The sequence below is a fragment of the Acanthochromis polyacanthus genome, chromosome 4 (genome assembly GCF_021347895.1).
Source record: "Acanthochromis polyacanthus isolate Apoly-LR-REF ecotype Palm Island chromosome 4, KAUST_Apoly_ChrSc, whole genome shotgun sequence".
NCBI lineage: Eukaryota > Metazoa > Chordata > Actinopteri > Pomacentridae > Acanthochromis > Acanthochromis polyacanthus.
This window is the reverse complement of record NC_067116.1, coordinates 18,746,176-18,763,998: the sequence shown is the minus strand read 5'-3', so window position 1 is coordinate 18,763,998 and position 17,823 is coordinate 18,746,176.

Genomic DNA, 17,823 nt, shown 5'->3' with positions numbered 1-17,823 from the left:
AAAATGTACGAAAGGCCTGATGTGAAGGAATGACAGGTAGTGGATAGATAAAGAAGACCTTAGACCTCCGCTCATCTGCCAGCGCAAACACTCGCTCCATCCGTCACTCAGCTGGCGCGCAAACGGCCCTGAGATAATGTGGGCACACTGACGCCTCTCAGAGATGAATGATTGTGGAATGACAGAGTGGCAGGGAGAGAGGACGATGCAGAGGAGAGGAAAGGATACAAAGAGAGAGATAAATGGATCACAATGCTGCTGTTCATTAGAACATATAATATTTACCATGATTATGATTTGAGTTTTGTGGTTTAAGATTTGGAAACTATCTCAGGCTGATAGAATGGAATGAGTTTTGTAGGTATTAAATCCTAATCATGAACTGTAAATGTCAATCTTGCCTCTTAGCAGAGGCTAAAGGAGAAATGGCTAAGAAGAAAACTAGAACAATGTAAAAACTACATTTTGTACCTAAATTTGTGGCTTTCGTCTTTTTTAAACATACAGAGAAGTCAATAATTGAATTTCTTATCTGAAGTTGAAACTATCCAGATCCCTACCCCCTTCATTAAGGTCCTCGAAAATCCCTAAATGAGGTTTTAATCACAGCCTTATCTCGAGAGTAAGAAAAACAGGTGGCAACCCAAGTGTTTTATGAGAAGTGCTCACTGGCATCCTGTATTCATGGAGTAAAGATCTTAATTCTTATTATAGTGAATGAATGTTGAAGAGGCTGACTGTGCTTAATTAAGAAGCCTGTGTTGGGGGGGGACATTAATTGACATCCTCCAGAGTGTTTTGTCTGTCTCTCAGTAGAGACTAATCAACATAAACTGCAGAAACCCAAGTAAACAGCTGCCAGAATATTCTGACTGTTCATTCACAACTGTACATGGCTCTCTACTAATGAGGGAACATTCATGAATGGAAATGCATACGGTTTTGACTTTGAATCGCTCAGCGGGCTCTGTGTGCAAACACAAAATACCAAGCTTTATTTCGGAGCATATTGAACGTGGAATGGAGCAGAGAAAATGCCTGTTAGCAGACAGAGAATAGCAGTGCAGACAGACAGAGATGTTTTCAGTGCAGTGTGAGTGATTCATGCCCCCCCCCCCCCCTCCTCAGCGTTAATGTCACAATAGGTGACAGTCAGCAGAAAAACCTTAGAAATGCCATCCATTCTGATTTTAACAAATCTGTCCATGGGCCCTAAAGGAGACTTGGCTGGTGTAAAAGGCCATGACTGGGTCACTTTGTGCTGAAACTGCAGTTACTACACGCTAAAAGCTTCTTCATGGGCTGTAAAGGGTTTTGAAAATGGGTCGCAATTTTTTTCCCCTGTCACTTTTTTATTTACCGTTTTCTGTGCCTTTTGTTAATTTGTATTGAATTAAAAGAGTCGCTGACTCTTTTATGACCCTGAGCTTATTTATTCATTGTTTGTTCATTACGATATGATCCATATTGTAGGGATGTTCTTGTGTTGTGAATTCCAGGCTGTATCATTCTCAGTGCAAACATTATAACCTAATGAAGGAGATGCTTCAAAGGATTTCCAAGTTATTGTGCTCTTTGCTTTTGCTCCACACCACTGATTCAATACTAAAGTACAGAAATTAATTCCAATATGCATTTAAACTAGAAACTGTCAAAGCTGATTTTCAGTTTAGATTTGCTTACGGTGGCTTCAGGTGCGAGGACCTCACTCCACTGAAAGTAGAGGGTTTTTTTCCCATACCATGAGTGAATAAAGCAGTCAGTGTGATAGGTGCTTATTTCCATCTTGAAAATGCAGTGTACTGGGCTCACAAATAGCTCAGCTGGCTGAGCGGGCCGCCCATAAACAGGGGCCATAGTCCCCAGTGCAGTGGTCATGGGTTTGAATCCAGCACATGATCATTTACTGCATGTCATTCCTCCACTCTTCTACCAATGTTTCCCATCTCTCTATGCTGTCCTATGCATAAAAAAACACCAAAAAATATCTTTAAGGAAAAAGAAAATGCAGTGTAGCGATGATTATGACGTCTCAGAAACCCTGTAATTTGGAATATACCTGCAGGAAAGTACACACACAACAACCACTGTCATTGTTGTAGTTAAAGTTTTAAAATGCTGTTCCATACAAGGCACAGTAAGCTTGACAGTTAGCACTGTCGCCTTGCAGCTAGACGACAGCGCCCCCGCTTTGCGTCCTGGCCTTCCTTGGATCTTTCTGCATGGAGTTTGCATGTTCTCCCTGTGCATGCGTGGGTTTTCTGTGGTTCTCCGGCTTCCTCCCACAGTCCAAAAATATGCGGTTAATTGGTGATTCTAAATTGTCCGTAGGTGTGAATGTGAGTGTGATTGTTTGTCTGTATATGTAGCCCTGTGACAGACCGGCGACCTGTTCATGGTGTCCCTTGCCTTCACCCTAAGTCAGCTGGGATAGACTCCAGCGTATCGCGACCCTAATGAGGATTAAGCGGTGTATAGAGAGTGGATGGATGTTCCATACAATGTCATTACAAAACATGAGGTAGAACAGTCTCTGTATTTCTGTTTCTTATTGTCACCATTTACAATTACTGGCAATGAAAGTGTTTTTTTCTGTACATATGTCACACACATTCAATCATAAAACAAACACATAACTAAATATTAATTTTTATTAAATTGTTAATCAAAAAACTTGGTCTTCTATAGATCTGAGCTGTTCCTGCGAAAACATATGCGTTTTAAGCAAGAGAACACTGGAATACATATGATTAATGTGTGAAAAGCTCTGTTGATGGATTTTGTGTGCCAGCATAGTAAGTGAAATGAGATCACTGGGCGTTGTCTCACAGGGCACGAATCCTGTTTCATCACACTGTGGGGAAAAAAAACACAAACGATCGTCCCTGTTAGAAGTGTGGTTATGTCACAAGCGTGTTTCTTTTTCCGTCAGTCATAATGCAGAGTGATGTCAAAAGAAAGCTAGAACAAGCAGTCCTGCATCAGTGCTTTAAAAAGATTTATGTCTCTCATCATCTCACTGTCTCGCTCTGTGGGACAGTTGGTGGTGGGGGCTAAGAAGACAGAAGGATAGCCATGCTGGGCGCTTTTTCTTTTTTTCTTTTACTTCTATTTAACAGGAATAATCTTCTGGGAGATTAAACAGCAGTGCAAAAGATGATTTTAACAGGGGAGGGATTATATGGTGAAACAAACCCTCTCAGTTAGCGTTGTCAAAGGCTGGCTAAATCTCACAGGACAGAGAGAAAATTAATTTCAGATGACCTGTTTGGTTTACATCTGTGCACAGACCACGGGGCTGCACAGTAGCAGAGGATTGGGAGAGACAGAGAGAATCCCCTGGGCAACACACATTTGTATGTTACTGCCTGCAGGAGTTTGAAACGTGGCTCAAATAGTGTGCAACATGGACCGCCAGACTCGCACGTGCATGCTGGGATACACTAAAACAAACGCATATGCAAACATATGGACCCTTAAGCCCAATTATATGCATTTCTATGATTGTCTGCATATGTTTGGATGTTTCTTACAACATAGAAAAGAAAGAATAACACGTAACTACGCACACACTCCTTCACACTCGCTCACTCACTTCCATGCGACTCCATGCAGCAACACTGTGACTCACTGACACACTCGTGCACACAGGGGCAAGACTCTGAACACCCACAGGACCAAAGCTACAGGCCAAATGTGTTTAGTGACTCCCTTTACTCAGACGCCTTTCCGCGTGGTATGGCGGCTAATGCGATATAATTAAGACTGCATTGCACAGACACATTTTGAGGGCTGACACACAACTAGAGGGCAAAAAGTCGCTTTATTCCGAGCGCAGAGCGAGTCAGAGGGGACGAGGGTAAAAACAGATGCAGAACAGCGAGGAATATGCCGTCGATGCAAATCAGCGGTGGAAGTGGGCATGAGTGTGAAGGGAAAGTAATGTATGGGAGCCCGAGTGCCTGCTTCACAGAGATAAAGTGAAATGCCATAGTTAAATAATCTCACCGTTCAGCCCACCTCATTTTTGCTTTGTACAAACCTCATAACACCAAACTGTGAGTCTGCTGCTCAGGAATCAGAGTCTCCCCTGTGTTTGACATCAATCAATTTCTGACACCAATTAGTGACAAAATGTTGTTTAGTCAATCGGCAGATACTTTATGATCTACAGCTTTGAGGATTTGCTTCTTTCCGGTTACCAAATGTAAGATTTCCTCCTTCAAGTGTTTATGTCAGCATATATTTAGCACCTTTGTGCCGTCTCTGCTGGAAATTGACATAATGTAAACATTCCTTCAGCTCTGACGGTTGAATAAAGTCCATTTGGTTGCTTTACCCTGAGTTTACTGGAGGCACGACACTTCTTTATAAAACCATGAAGAATAGGATGCAGAGCTGCATAGAGAGAGATATGAGCTTGTACAAGCGCCCAAGTGGAGATAAATAAAAACCTGTGTGGGGCTGCTGTCGTCTCTCCTACATACTCCAACTAAAAACCTCTCATCTGAGTGTACAACATGCTGAGGATCCCATCAGCGCACTTACGACCCTCTTCAGCTGTGCAGGACAGAAATGGACAAAATCCTAAATATATAAATAAATGCTGAAATAACTCAGTAAGTTTACTAATATCTCATCAAACGCATCAGACATTAAAATATGTGTGTAAAATATGGCATAAATTGATATTTATGTGTTTTCATTGTCCTATCGACTTATAGTCTCATGCAATTTTCTATTTATTTTTGTATTCAAATTAGTTCATTTATTTATATGCGTAAAGAAATGTAAGAAGAATACACATAAAAGAAATTTGTTTGGTGCAACACAGGGGAGAGGAATATATTAAGCTTACCAAATTCAAATTGGATAAATTAATGAATTGAATCAAAAAAATAAGTGAGGAATTAATATAATGAGGAGGAATAAGAAGCAGAAATGCGTAGAGAAATGTGATAATGAAATGCAATAATTTAAAAAATGCAAATTGAAAATACATTTAAAGTTGTGCAAATGCAGAAAAAAATGAAAATTAACTGTAAACATATATAAATATAAGAATTGATACAAAGATGTAGTAAAAACCCAAAAAAAGGAAATATCAACTTATGTCCGATTTTTAAACTATTTATTGTTTATCATTTTGTTGGTGCATTCAGTGGCATATTAATTTGTTTATTGGGACATTTTGGATTATGGCAGTTTCAGCCCTCTGTACCAGTGTAGTTAATATAATATGAAATAGTCATTCAAGATCAGAAAAAGTTCCAGCTGTGAATGAGTCCTGGGGGAGATTATTGTGTACATTGTGTATGGATGAATTTTCATTATCAGGCATTTATTCACAGTGACAACATTCATAAACAATACTTAAAATCAACCAAAAGTAACATACATGGCCAGGCACAATACCGTTCAAAAGTTTGGAGTCATTTAGAAGTGTCGTTATTTTTGAAAGAAAAGCAGTTTTTTTTCAATGAAGATGATATTAAATTAATCATAAATACACTCTAGACATTATTAATGTGCTTAATGACTATTCTAGCTGGAAACGGCTGATTTTTAATGGAATATCTCCATAGGGGTACAGAGGAACATTTCCAGCAACCATCACTCCTGTGTTCTAATGCTACATTGTGTTAGCTAATGGTGTTGAAAGGCTAACTGATGATTAGAAAACCCTTATGCAATTATGTTAGCACACTAATAACATTGTGAATTTTCATGGGAACCATAAAATTGCCTGGGTGACCCCAAACATTTGAGCAGTAGTGTAATATTCTTAACTAATATCATTACAAATCGTCATACCTAAAAACAAAAACGTGGTCTTCCTTCCTTTCAAAACCCTTAATGTAAATGTTCATTTATGTCTTCTCTACAGCATGCAGCTGTTTTTTAAAAAGATGTATTTATGCTATGATTAAGTTTAAGTTAGTTTTAACACACCAAAGCTCCTATAATTAATGAAAGTTCGGTCAAGATCACCTTCTCAAGACATCAGCTTTGAGCCTCCATCTTGGCTGAGCTATGATACATGGTGGGTGTTTGCTGAAAACAGGCGGCAGTAAAAGTAACTTCATTGATTTGATGGAAATAAAAGTTTGTTTTTCCGCATCTATTTTTATAGCGTTTCTTGTCTGCCTATATATATATATGTATATATATACACAGATACAAATACACAGATACATACATATATATATATATATATATATATATAGATGTGTGTGTGTGTGTGTGTGTGTGTGTGTGTGTGTGTGTGTGTGTGTGTGTGTATAAAGCAAAGTTTGTGTGAGGCACAAAGTCAGTCTCTTGTTTGTTAGTCACTGGCATAGCTGCAGGCTGTTAGATGAAAGCACTGGATTTTGCATGTATAACTTTGCAAGAAAATTGTTTTTATTCATAGCTAGTCAGTGTACTGTCATGCATTAAATGAAAACATATGCTAATTCTACTAAAATTATTATTCCTTCTTGAAGGTTCAGGCATGCAAACAGTCACTATCTCCAAAAGCAAGAGAGAGAGAAGGGAGGGGAGACCTAAATATGTCTTCAAACCATCCAGCCCACCTATCATACTGAGACCGTCCTTATCACTCCTCCTTTCATTCCTTCTCTCATTCATCCCATCTTTCATATATTATTTTCATTTCTCTCCTGCAGCCATTAGTTTGTCAATCTCTGCATACAGCGCATCCATCTGTCTCGTAACTCCTTCAGGAAGTCTTTTCCATTTCAACTAGTTCCTACATTCTCCCTTTTTGCATCAGTCTGTCTCACAGTCCGCATATTTTTCTGCATCTGAGCATCCCTCCCTCCCTCCTCACCTGCATCTGTTATTCCACATGGCCCTATTATCATTTCAAAGAGGGACAGTGGGCTCAGCGTCAGAGCAGCCCTTCCTTGAAATAACACGCCGATTTTGAATCAGGCTCTTCACGAACAGTCAACAAGGAGCTGGCTGGACGTCATCATGAAAGATGCAACAGGAAAGGACTCATCTGCATCACGTACAGGCCAGCGTTGGTCCACCATATGATGTGCCAGCCAGAGATCAAACGCTCTTCAGCTCCACACACAAACACAGAATCCTGCAGAGAACCGCAGCAGCAGATGCGGATCATTCGGAGGAAATTGGTATTTTCTGCTTCCGTTCTCAATCTAATATCATTTTATTTCTAAGCGGTTTCTTTTTTGTGGTTATCTGTACCCAATTCAAATCCATCCAGCCAGGTGTTTTGGCTTATTTTTGTCTGAATAAGCCGGTTTCATTTGGGAGCGTGGCTCTACCTGAGATCAGAAGAGGTCTGATCACCAGAATAAAAGAACCCACCTGTGAGGGTTTGCAGAGTCTTTCAGGTCTATGTTGCTCTGTTTGTGTAGAACCGATGTGTTTATAAGTGCTGACTGAACTACAACAATCCTATGAAGGTGTTCAGCTCCAACTAATTTACTTTACCTCTAGTTTAAGCACTTTGTAAATAAATCACTCATGAAAAATGGAAAACTTATAATCTGCAATACAGACATCCACAGCAATGAAAGATATGCAACTGTTTATCAAAATAAGTCTTCTGTATGGAAATAATGCAGTTCTGCAAATCAGCTACAGCCGTATCTGATCAGTGGTTTCATCGTTGCTGTAGATAAAACGGCAAAAACAAATAAAACACTCTTTTCTAATCAAAACAGCGACTTTGCTCAGTAGATTCTCTGAGGGATTTGAATTAATTGAATTTGGTTTCAAAGAGGAAACACGACAGGTGAAAAAGGATTTTTTTTAAACAACTCATGAATATCACAATAAAACTTTCAGTTGATTATTTGCAATAAGTCACTTATTATTTTTCTGCATTGCAGGCTTTCCCGAAATTTCATGTTTGATGTAAATGAGGCTATATACATCTAAAAATGCCCTAAAATGCATTCTTTTCCAGAGCAGAAGTCTGAATGATGTACAAAGCCAGCTTCAAAATGTTTCTTATTAAAAGGAAACAACAATTTTTTTTGACATATTAGAGTCTAAGTGTTTTTACTGAAATGATATTGGATATCTATTTTTGCCATTCCATAAATCAGAAAATACTTTCTGCATTGCCATTTATATTTTTAGGAATAAATCAGGCTTTTAGTGATATATGAACAAACTCCGCTACAAAAAAATCTGTATATTAATAGGAATATAACTGGAATGATTGGTGAAGTGGATATCAGTGGCTCACACATGTGAAGAAAACAGCCTTCAACGATATTATGATAGAAATTCAAAAACACAAAATAGACAAAGTGTAATTACATCAAACACTAAAATGTATATTTTGGATGTTTTCTTTCCATTAGTTTGAAACAAGACCTGACAACAGAGCAGCACAAGAAAAAAACTATGCTTTTGCCTTTAGTGTCGCCTGAATCGTTTTTTTAAAAAAATGTTTTTATTTTTTAAGAGTTACGGCAAAGCCACACTGCACATTGTGGTTTTTGGCCTTCAATTAAGATTCCACAGGCTCTTGTTTCATATGCTGTTGTCCTGCCAGCATGTTTCTTGGCACAATAAATGTCTTGGAAGTGCTGTTTAAGCAGCACCATCAGTATCTTCTTGGCTGCAACAACAGCTCTTGAACTTGAACTGGAGTCTTGTCTTGCTGAGGGAAATGAGTGGGGTGTCGAGTTTAGACACCATGCACGCATCAAGACGACAGTAAAATACCTACACACACATGTAACACGCAGTAAACACAGAGTATCCATAGATCAGATCCTGACAAAGACAGGCACAAAGAAATGTGCTAACAAGGACGCAGATGCTAACCAGATACAGTGTGAATGCGACCCAGTCTTCTGAGATTTACATCCAGGCTGCTGCTCAGTGATTTGTTCAGTAGAAAAAAAAGAAACACTATGGAGGTCACAGTGGTGGATCATCATATAAGCATTTGCCATCAGCGCTGTGTGTGTGTGTCTCCTGCACACATACATAGTGTACGCTGCACATATATACATACAGAGCCAGGCTGACACATTTGCATCTTGGGGTTATGTGACCCTTTTTTCCCCAGTAAATGATGGTGCTGATGTTGACAGCGTTAGTGTGTGACTGACATATGCAGTAAGGCCCTGAGGTTACCATCACGACCTCATCTCTCCTCACATCTTTGTTGTCCCCTGCAGCATGCTGTTTGTGTGTGTGCTCGGATGTATGAAATGCCCTGGTGTCATTCTGTACACTGCTGGGAATATGACTTCCCTCAGCTTGCTTGGGAGAAGCTGCACAAAACGTTCAGGGACATCGCCAGCATGCCATGACAGCAGGCAGAACTAAAAAACAATATATTTTTTCCTGTTTTTCACTGGATTTTCTGTTGACTTCAGACAATGGAGGAAAGCTTGTGGGGGGAGACGTGTCCTTCGACCACATGAACATTCATTCATACACACTGCTGGGCAGGTATAGGTCGACGAGTAAACAAGATTGTGATCTTTGCGTGTCACATCTGAGTGACAGTCACAAAGGACACATCGGCAGCTTCTGCACTTGTCAACTAATGACATTTATCTGAGCAGGATGGAGATGACCTGAACTTCACACACACACACACCACACACACACACACACACACACACGTCTGGTTCTTATATGCCCGTGGGGACATACCATTGACTCCCATTCATATCTAACCCCTAACCCTTACCCTAACCCTAACCTTAACCCAGACAAAAACAATGCCTAACCCTAAAGAAACGTTTTTGCACTTTTACTTTTTTCAGTAACAACAACATGGCCCAGAAAACACTGTTTCCCCTCATGGGGACCCAAATGAGGTCCCCACAAATGACATTTCTTTTGGTTTTCCTATGGTTGTGAGGACATTAGGTCCCCACAACCCCTATAATTACCCGCCCACACACACAGTCCAGCAGTCTCTCTTTTCGCACCACACTTCCACTCACTTCCACTTCTATCACCACCTGCATGTCATTTTATTTTCTGGTGACCCATTCTCTCACCCCCCATGCTACGATCCATCCCCCTTTTCTTCTTCTTCATCTTCTTCATCTTCTTCATCTTCTTCTTCCAACCACGAAGAGTTCATTTGCAAAAACTGATAACTCCGTTTTGATACATTTTCAGAAAACCATTTTTTTTATTGTTTACTTGAGATAATATCAATCAAACTGAAGTTGAGTGGATTTGACTTAGTAGAAAAATACATGACAAAATAGAGAAAAAATAAATTATTAGTGTTATTATTATTATTATTATTATCTCAAGTAAAAAATAAAAAAATGAGTTTTCTGAAAACGGAGTTACCTGTTTTTGCAAATGAATTCTTCATATGTCTTTGGGGTGTGACACCGATTTACTGGATGTAGGAGAAGAAAAGCATCCATGCCAACTTCCAGCTCTCTGGGAGAAAACTTCCCAAGTGTTACTTCATTTGTGCTCCACTGAGGAGCATGATGAAAAGCAAGTTTAAGCTAAAAATAGCTTGAAGTTTCCTACCTCACAGTCAGATACAATTCTTACCAGAGTTCATGCCCTCTCAGAGTTTCAGTCTGGCTGTAACTGCGAGATGGAGAAACTTAGATATCCAAGATTTCCTTCGCGACGACGTTAAAACTAACGACTGTTCTGTAGGTGACCTTAACAGCTCCAGGTTTCTGGTGTGTGATATCAGGATGATGCCAGAGGATCCTTGGGGTCTTGTTGGTTGAGAGGTTGGATTGATTCTTTTATTCTGAACAAGTTTTGAGATGGACTGTAAGCCATTACAGGCAATGCTCTTTTGATCTAATATAGATTTTTTTTTCAGGCAGTCAAAGAAGTGACTGTTGACTGATTCCAGGAGTCGAAACCCCTTTGGAGTTTAAAAGGTTTTGCAGTTTTCTTTCTACCTGATCTGCTTCTAATCTGGAGAAAGCTTGCCATTTACAAAGAACTCAGAACAGTGTAGTCCTTGCAGGATTGTTCCTTTAAGATTTGGAACATTTATATGTTTTTTTACTGATGGAGTTTCACTTTCTTCTCCAAGTTAAAACAGAAAAAATAAGCCTGTCTATAACCAGTTTTTTAGATGACTACAGAAACGTAGCTCTGTGCATTGTGCATGTGTGTCGAGTTGTGTCTATGTTACATTTGTTTTGTGTCTTAAATGGATATTTGTCCTGGTTAGTTCTCCTGAGATCAAGGATTACTTTTCAGCAACAAGTCAGACAGACGAACAGTGAAACATCTCAGGAGAGACTGAGAGCAGAGAGAATAACAAACGCAGCTGCAGGATTTCTTTTATCCTTTACAGCCACCAAAAAACCTACTGCCAAACTTATTAGATGAGTAATAGATTTTTTTTTCTCCCAGCAAGTGTGTCAATCCCATGAAGTACAATACATCAGAGTGGTGGCACTAAAAACAGAAAAGGTCATAAAAATAAAATATCAAGTGATCTTTGCTGTGGTTTATAGAAATATTTTTTTGAAAATAATGATCTGGTTTTGTGTCTTGCTTCTGAGCGTGTATGGGAACAAGGGTTTTGCCACACATTTTATACATCTGTGAATGAGCAGGAGAGTGACAATAAGACACATATCTGTCCAGAAATAAAGAAGAAAGAAGCTCAAGGTGGAGTACCTGACATGATTCTTGTTTAAAATGGCACGACCACCATCATCGTCTGATAGAAATGATTTTCTCTATCTCATTTATTTCTCCATCTGCTCTGCTACTGCCCTCTCTGATAAATATGCACCAGTGCTGCAGGTCCATCTCTGACCTCAACAAGTCCTAAATCGGCTTAAGCTTTGGCCGATCTCTGCTCACAGTGGCTCACAATCCTGTGTTTCTCTGTGTAGGTCACTGTGTCCCTCGTTCCCCTTCTTTGTCTCGCATATTCAAATTCAAGCACACTTCAGTGGAACACATAAAAACATTCATGTGTCGAATTTGCATGTAGCAGCTGCATGTATGTACAGGTAGGTCAGTCTCTCTAATGGGACTGGTGCACCGAGACCGGACCATATATGGATCTTTCTGGTCAATGGCATCTCCAGAAATTAGTATTATTATTTTTTTTGTCTGCATTTATTCTCATTGTTTAACTCCATGGAAGGGGTGTCAACACTTTATGAGATTAATGCATATTTTAGTCTTGCAGCCAAATATTTTATTATTTAGTGCATGCGTGTGACCATCACCAGCCCTCCCTGAAAGCTAAGCTGACACTCTTTATTACATTTCCCTGTTAAGAGCCAGGGAGGGCAGTGCTACACCTCAGTGGTGATGTGAGGGGAAACAAAGGGTGGACAGGACGAGACAGGACGGACAGGGACAGGGACTAGCAAGCGGTGCTATTACATCTGAAGAATATCAGGTGTTGTGTTATTCCCGACTAATAATTACCCATCAATAAGACAAACAAACACATACACAAGAAACCAGAAAACCAAACAAACAAAAAATAAATAAATAAATGAATAATTAGCCAGACAGTACAGAACACCATAGTTGTGGGTGTCATGTTAGTATAAAGTCGAATAGGCCAGAAGAAGATACTAGAGAAAGGGAGAGTGGGTTTAGTGTGAGATTAGACTCTGCAGAGAGTCTCAGCACATTCTGGCGGGTCCCATCACTGCTCAACAGTGGAACTCGACAGGAGCTGGTGGGACCTGAGCAAACATGCACATGCAAGTGTGAAAGACCCCGAAGCCCAGAACAGCAGGACCAAGCCGACAGCCCCCCCACAGGCCGCAGGAGCCACGGGTCTCCAGAAATTAAATTTTTGTGCAATTGATCTCCAACAGTAAATACATGATGAAGAAAATTAGTATGAGGAGTCGATGTGAGGAAATGTTGTTGGTTACTGTACAGGGGAGTTACGGAAATGTTGGTCCTGAATTTATCTAAATGTTCACTGGCAATGTCTTTATTTTCTCCCAATATTTTCAACCTTCGAGTTTAATATCCTCTGTCTACAGCACTGTTGATCTTTTCTGTGGTTATGTCCTTGTACTCGTAGTACTTGGTTAAGTTTTGAGGAAAATTGTAATTCATTAATTCTTAAATTTAACACAAAGCATCCACCATTACTTGAGATGGATTGTGGTTTTCAACATGTAACAAGGCCTTTGTTGGCTGATTAAAGCCATAGATGTGGACCAAAAAGCAAACCCAAGGCTCTGTTAGTGAATAGGTGAATGAAAAACACTGTATAAACTTTTTGAGCACTGCTGAGGTACAAAAGCACTGCATTAAAAATAAAGTCTGAATGTTTCAGTACTTATGCAAAACGTTTATCTATTAGACCAATTCTTTTCTTTTTCTGACTGAAGATGACATTAACGAGTAAAAAAACAAAACATGTAACACATTGTGTTCCAATGTCAAGTTTTTAATGGACTATAATGCCATCTGCATGATCATTCATGCATTTCCTTTTAATAAGTTGCAAAACTTTTATCTGATACCACATTTATCTGATACCACATCAACCCATTCGTCTAACTTCTAACCAGCTTTCTGTTTGTCTGTACGGAGGCTTTGTTCCACTCCTCTTATGTGACAACGTGGAATATCCATTTTAACGACAGCATTCATCTCCCTGCCTCCACATGTTCCACCAACACAATTCCAACCATCACTATTGTGAGGGATCTTTGAAGCTTCTCCTATCCTTAGTGCCTCCAAATTCTATATAATTATCCCCTATAGCAGAGTGATAATGAAGAGCAGCTGGACCTTTATGTTCTACAGAACTGACTGACAAAGAGAGACTACACACTGTCTAAATGCCTTTTGTCAGTCACTTGTGTCATTTCCGGCCAGAAGCAATTTGTTGATAAAAAAATGACCATAAATCCAAATTTGGCACGAACATGAGTCATTTTGGGTTTAACTGTTAGTACAGGCCACTTGTACATTCATCATCTGTACACTTCCCATCCCCTCTGATCACTGCATCTCTGCTTCCATTCACTAACCAACATAAAGCATGTTATATTTGTCAAGACAAAGTACTTGAGAAAATGATTTAGCTGTAAATAAATGAAGTTTCTAGGAACAGAGATGTTTTCGTTGTGCCACAGCTGCTTTTTCTCTCTAGAATAAAACTAAACACGCAACTTCGCTCCACAACACGATCATTTCCACAGAGGGACTGTGTCAGGCTTCTCCTCTAAGTGAGTGTGACAATGAAATGATATGACAGGGTGCGAGCTTAGACATAGGGTAGTGGGCCTGGAACTGCACATCAGTCCAAATGTTTGCTCTTGCTGTGGGGGGATTTGACTGAAATGCCTGAGGAGATTGAGCAGATCTGATAAAAGAGGAAGTTTAAGCACACAGACTTTGGCGTGAAATTCATGCGCCTCACCCCCTAGAAGGCAGACAGAAACCAAACATTAAAACGTTTTCCACTGCAAAAGTGACATACAGCATGTTTGTGCAACAAAGAGACAGGAAGGTATTGATGATGTTTAACCCTTAGATGCACGAGTGATTGGACTCTCAGAAATGACCCCTTTAATAATCAGTGTGCTTTTATGGCATTTTTGGTAAAGAATGCCAATTTGTATTTTTTGTTTGTACTATATTTTGGTCCACACAAGAATGATTTCATGCTTGAAATATGTTTATTTTTCACTTTCTAACAGATTTTGAACATTTTGCTGATTGAATAAGAGGAATATTACACAGAACAGTAATAGAAGAACGTCAATCTTCATTTTGTTGACATTTTTCCACTCTTTTCCTCCAGCTGTTGCTACTCTTCATCCTTCCATGTTTGTGTACTTCATCATCTCTTCTATGACATTATCAGTGATATAAAGAGCTTGGGGTAGTAATACAAATGTTGCAATTTCTTTAAAAGTATAAAAAAGTAACTGAAAAGTTTAAATGGAATGATACTGAAAGCATGTTTTTTTTAGGAATAACTGGAATATGAAGTGAAAAATAACTTTTCATTACAAAGACATTGCAAGAAAACGACCTCACGGTGTCATTTTTGACCCACTTATGCATCAAAAGGTTAATGGAGAATCAACGAGAATCAATTACAGAAGAGATTTTCACCAACTTGTTTCCCTGCTCTTTATCGCTTTTTTTTTCTTTTTCATTAAGATGCCTATCAAATAACCCACGAAACACATTTGTTCGGCAATATTTACATTTCCATTATGCTTGTATGCAAAATGAGCACTTGATCATGCATGTAAACTGTATGTCTGGTAAAATTATGAGACAATTTGCATATCAACTACACTGGTTAACTCCCTCATAACATTTAAGAGGTGCTACACTTTCCCTGGATGTGACTTTCATCCAGATTATTACTAATTATGCTAATTCAGATTTTACACTTGGAAACAGTCAGTTTCGGTGCGTTGCCGTCCAGCCCGGGGCCTGAGCTGTATGGAATCTGTTCCATTGTCATAAAGACAGATGAGGATGTCGGTGGCCACAGAGCGCATTGTGTTGCTCCCCTGATTAAGATGTTTGCTCTCAGCAGCACACAACCAGCAAACTACTGCGAGCACAGCCGTAACAATCAATGATTGCTCGTGCTAAGTGCATTATTAGGCTTGCTTGTTAAAAAAACACAGGATTTGGACTTGTTAGATGGCACTGATAAAATCTAGTGTTCCGTAGGCAGGACTAATCCTTGATAATGTGCTCATCACTGATAAAAGCAGCCATGCAGAGGTTCTTACAGCAGCTCTGTTCTTCACACACTGTTTGTCTTTCCTCCTCTTGTGTCCTTTTTTCCTCATCTTTATTCTCTCTTCTCTTTTCCCTTGACCATCTCTAAAAGCACATCAGCTGTGCCTTTTCTCATGTTGTGATGAATAACTGATTCATGTATGTGATATTGGAATGCTATAAGGAGGCATGAGTTTTGCATGATCCTTAACCTAAACTCTGGGTGAATGTTTAGGCAAGCGGAAGCCTGCATGCTATTACTGTATCATGCATGAAAACATGCAGTATACTGCACAAACAATTATTCTGATTTCAACCTTGAAGTGACACTGCCAGGAGGTACATTTCAAAATATCTTTTTCCATTTAACTTTAGGTTACTGAGTGGCTTACATTCTGCCCTAAATTGTATCAATGGTACAAACAATGTATTAGTATAAATCACTTTGCATGACATAATACAGTTCAACTACATTAAAACCTACAGACACCAGAATGAGAATAAAGATTAATCTCTGCAACAAAAGCTGAACTTTATGAACCTCATGAAGATACATTTAGTTTAGGACTGCTATATGAACGCATTGATTTAAAATAGGTGTAGTAGCTAAGCACATACTGTACTTCAATACCCATTTAAAGTACTTGTCTTGGGTATGTGTATTTGATGCCACTTTATACTGCCACACTTATATTTCACTTCACTCCAGATTTCTTTAACAGTTTTAGTTACTGCTGGCATGAAGTTTTTACACAATGCATAATAAAATACATTTTTTTAAAAATACAACACGTCATCAAAGATTTTTAAAAAGTGGTTTCCAACCTTTTTGGCTTCTTCCAAAAAGGATTGTCTGGTCTGGTTCATTTCTCAGATGTCTGTTAGTCATTAACAGCTCCATCAAATAGTGATTTTTCTCTTTAAACTTCTCACACAGTTTCATTTCAATAAAAGTTTAAATGATCCAATATCTCATCAAAAATGAAAGATGAGATAAAACAGAAGTGTGAAATAACACAGATTTGTGCTTAGAACTTCACTTTTTCTTCTTTCCTCCTCCGTTAATCCTCTGATGATCCGACAGATTGATTTACTGTCCTGAATAAAAAAACTGAATACTTCTACACTACTATAAAGTCATCGAAAGTGGCTCCACCTGCAGCAGCTACAACAGTAACATGCTGCTGACACACCAATGCTTCTCTGTTAATAATGGAATGAAACCATATTTGTATAAGTCTATATCAGTCTGAGGGACAAAATCAATACTTTTACTTTAACGCTGTAATGGAACCTCGCCGCTAATACTTATGTGCTTTTACTTATTTGGGATTTTTCATGCAGAATTTTGACGTGCAATCGAATCTTTTCACTGCTACTGTTACTTAAAGATCTGTATTCATCTTCCACCACTGGTGTGTAAGGTCCTGTAATTAGTCTTTTATTACTGTGTATTATTAACACAAGCAAAGAGTTTTGCCTCCCTCTTTAACCTAGAAGAACAAATCAGAGCGTACTGGCATTTCGACATTCTTTGGATTAAAGAGGAACTTTGCAGTTTTGACACAGAGAGGTCACTTTACTGTCAGTTTCCATAATATCAGGGAGTCCCAGACACTTACAGCTAATGAAAAAGTGCTTCTGGTTGCATTATCACAAATGTAGGATTTAAATTTCTTTTATTTATTGCTCTCTTGTGACGTATAATTGAATAGAAACACTTTATCAATACCCGAGGGGAAACTTGGTTGTTCCAACAGAAAGAGTACAGTTTCCACCACCATACAGATAAATAAGTGAAATTGTGCAGTGACTAAAAATAATAAGAATAATAATTTAAAAAGCAGAATGTCCTATGTAAAGGATGTACAAATGTTAAAATGTTTTATTTTGCAAATAGTAGCCAAGAGTGCAAGAGTATAAAAAAGTATGCAATTTCAAATTACAGGATTGGAAAAGATGAGACAAGACAGAGAAGATGAGAGTTCTCCAACAGCCGGGGGTGACGGATTGAAGAGAGTTACTGCTTGTGGCAGGAAAGATGTCCTGCATCTCTACTTGTGGCTGCAGAGCTGGACCAGCCGCTGCCTGTCCAGCAGGGGGTGAAGCGGGTGGTCAGGGTTATAC